At 35.5% G+C, this 3,716-nt stretch overlaps 1 long non-coding RNA gene across 1 annotated transcript; it reads right to left on the bottom strand.

The window, feature by feature from the left end:
* Positions 1-23: 23 nt before the first annotated feature.
* On the bottom strand, positions 24-3,414 carry LOC148090640 (uncharacterized). The gene is made up of 3 exons (XR_015713684.1): positions 3,325-3,414; positions 2,175-2,294; positions 24-113 (listed from the first exon to the last, which is right to left on the bottom strand). It is a non-coding gene; the product is annotated as an uncharacterized LOC148090640 (long non-coding RNA).
* Positions 3,415-3,716: the final 302 nt, after the last annotated feature.

Below are 3,716 nucleotides of genomic sequence, written 5' to 3'. Positions count from 1 at the left end.
CATCTGAGAGTTCTCCTCCCGGTTGGTCTGTGCTTTGTTGTTACTTCCCAAGACCTGTGGGTTATTCATCATCTGAGAGTTCTCCTCCCAGTTGGTCTGTGCTTTGTCCATTTCTATAAGAAAAACATTTTCCAAATGCTGTAAGAAAAGACTTCCAAGCCCATAAATGATATTAAACAAAATTATCCTTCAGTAATGAAGCAAAAATAAAGATATTTACAGACAAAAAGAAACGAAAAGAATTTGTCACTAACATTCATGTTTTAAAATGGCTAAAGGAAAATCTTCAAACAGAAAGGATATAATAGAAAAAATTCTGACTCAACAAGAAGGACAAAGAACAAAGGAAAGTGCACAGATATGAATGCAGAGAAACTGGCTCACTCATACATTGCTGGTAGGAATGGAAAATGGTAAAGCCACACTGGGAAGCAGTTTATCAAAAACTAAGGGCAAGCCCAGCCAGGCATGGCTCAGTGATTGAGCACTGACTTAGGATCCAAGAGATAGTGGTTCGATTCCAGGTCAGGGCACATGCTCAGGTTGCGGGCTCAATCCCGGGTCGGGGGCACACAGGAGGCAGCCGATCGATGATGTTTCTCTCTCTCTCTCCTTTCCTCTCTCTGAAATCAATAAAGATATATTTTAAAAATAATAATAATAAGGGCACAATTAAAAAAGGACCAGAAATTGAATTCTTGGACATTCATCCCAGGGAAATGAAAACTGTGTGAAAGTGTGAAATGAATGAAATGAAGCAAAATTTAAAAATATTAACAAGTATTATTAGCAGCTTTAACCCTAACAGTCCAAAACAAGAATCCCAGAAATTTTGAAAATGTGAACAGATAAATATACCATGGAACATCCATACCATGAAATATTACTCAGCAATAAAAAAGAAGGAACAAGTGATACACACAAGGACATGAGTGAGTTTCCAGGGAATTACGCTGAGGGAAAGAAGCCAATCTCAAACACCACAGGATTCCATTTATATAACAATGTTAAAGGGACATATTAGAAATCTGGATAACAGATTTGTTGTTACCAGCAGCTAGAGACAGGACAGGAGATGGGAGTGAGGGGGAATGTCATCCAGAGGAAGGTAGGTGTACTTATAATAGAGCATGGGGGGGAGTATGTGGGGGTCATGGGGGGATGGAACGGTTTCGGGGCTTGCCTGGGGTAGAGGTATGCAATAAAATTGTATAGAATTAAACACGCATTAACTCAAGTGAAACTGGGGACATCTCAATAATATCTGGATGGTGTAATGTCCTTTATCTTAGTGGTGATAAATTTCTAACATTTTGCATGTTCGTACCGCTGGGAAAATTGGGGTAGTAAGAACACAGAATTTCTCTATATCATTTATCACAACTGCAGGTGTACCTAAATTGTTCTGAAAATAAAAACTTTAATTAGAAAATGCTGCCATTATCTTTTCACTAAGGATGTTGATAAATCTAGATTAAATATTCTACCTGTCATAGGTATCATTTCAAACTGACCAAAACTGGGATGAATGCAGCAACATAATGAGAATATGTTTTTGGCTAATGTGGTTGTCCAAAAAAAGTGGAATATTTGTTATCTCAGGGCTCTTAGCCAAGCAAGTTTGAGCTCATACCAAGATTTCTATAAATAAAATATTTTCAAGTGTAGAAAGACAAGAAATCTCAACCATGAATTCCATACCAGGAAAAATTATCCTTCAAAGACCAAGCCAATTTGTGACAACATGGATAGACCTGGAGAGCATTATGCTAAGTGAAATAAGCCAGAGAGAGAAAGACAGCTACTGTATGGTATCATATAATGTGGAATATTTAAAAAAAAGTTGAAGTCATAGGAACACAAAGTAGAATGGTGGTTGCCAGTGGCTGGGAAGTAAGAAAAATAAGGAGAGGCTGGTAAAGGGATACAACCTATCAGTTAAAAAGTGAAGTAAGGTCTGAGGATGTATACCATTGTGTCTATAGTTGATAATGCTGTATTGTATAATTGAAATTTGCTTAGAAAGTACAGCTTCATCATTTTCACAACAAAACATAAAAATGTACACAGTGGATATGATGGATGTGTTAACTCAATGGTGAGAACTCTTTCACGATGCATGTGAGTATCAAATCATCATATTGTACACTGTGTATGTATCCTTTCAAACTCACCATCATCACAAAGGATGAGGACACCGGGATTATCTTGACCACCATTGTTTTTTCCCAAGACATGTGGGTTATTCATTGTTGGAGTGTTCTCTTTCTGGTTGCTGTGTGTTTTGTCAACTTCTGTAAGGAAAATATTTTCCAAATGATTTAAGAAAAGTCTCTCAACCTCATATTCTATATCCAATGAAACTATCCTTCAGAATGTAGCCAAAATAAAGATTTTACAGACAAAAGGAAACCAAAGGTATTTGTTACTAAGTGATTCATATTTTTAAAATGGCTAAAGAAAAATCTTCAAACAGAAAAGATATAATAAAAAGATTTGGAGCATCTAGAAAGACAAAAAAAAAAAAAAAGAAAAGAGCAAAAATGTGGATGGAGAGCAACTTGTCCAATCATACATTGCACGTGAGAATGGAAAATGGTAAAGCCATCCTGGTAAGCGGTTTCTCAGTTTCATATCAAAAACTAAGGGCACAATAACAAAAGGACCAAAATTGCACTCTTGGACATTTATCTCAGAGAAATGAAAACTGTGTGAAACAGTATAATGAATGAAATGAAGCAAGAATTTAAAATTCAGATGTTCTGCAACAGTGAACCAATACACAAGCTGTGGTACATCCATACCATGGATTGGTCCTCAATAATAAAAAAGAAAGAACTACTAAAGGATGCCACAAGTCAGATGCATATCCAGGGACTTAGGCTGAGGTAAGTGTAGTTATAAAAGGGAAAGTGACACATCTACAGAGAGATGGAAATCTTTTGTATATTGACTGTAGTAGTGGACATCAAAACTATTCACGTGACAAAATCAAACAGAACTGAAAACATACACACAAATCAATACAATTAAACCGGAGAAAGCTCAATGAAATCAATGTCAATATTCTGGTTGTGGTATTGTGCTATAGTTTTACAATATGTTATCATAAGGGGAAACTGGGTCAACAGTACACAAGATCTCTCTGTATTGTTTCTTACAATTGCATGTGCAGTTAAAATTTACTCAAAATAAAACTTTAATTTTTAATTAATTCATCTTAAATGGTTTTTAATTAGGAAAATCTACCACTAGCTGACATTAGGGTGTTAATGAATCTACATTAAGCAGTGCAATTCGCAATATGTATCATTTCAAACTCACCACCATCACAAAGGATGAGGACATGTGGATTATCTTGACCACCATTGTTATTTCCCAAGATGTGTGGGTTATTCATCGTCTGAGCGTTCTCTTTCTGGTTGCTCTGAGTTTTGTCCACTTCTGTAAGAAAAACATTTTTCAAATGCTTTAAGGAAAGAACCCCAATCTAATAGTCTATATCCAGTGAAAATATCCATCAGAATGTAGCCAAAACGAACATATTTACAGACAAAAGAAAATCAAAAGTATTCATTACTAATTGATTCACAGTTTAAAATGAAAGTCATGTTTTAAAGGAAAATCTTCAAACAGAAAAGATATAATAGAAAAATTTTGGAGCATCAAGAAGCACAAAGTAAAAAGAAAAGAGCAGAAATATGGATGCAGAGAAA

This window comes from Miniopterus natalensis, chromosome X (assembly GCF_054644295.1).
Source record: "Miniopterus natalensis isolate mMinNat1 chromosome X, mMinNat1.hap1, whole genome shotgun sequence".
Classification (NCBI taxonomy): Eukaryota; Metazoa; Chordata; class Mammalia; order Chiroptera; family Miniopteridae; genus Miniopterus; species Miniopterus natalensis.
Note: the sequence above shows the minus strand (reverse complement) of the source record. Positions and strands in the feature narration are given on the sequence as shown.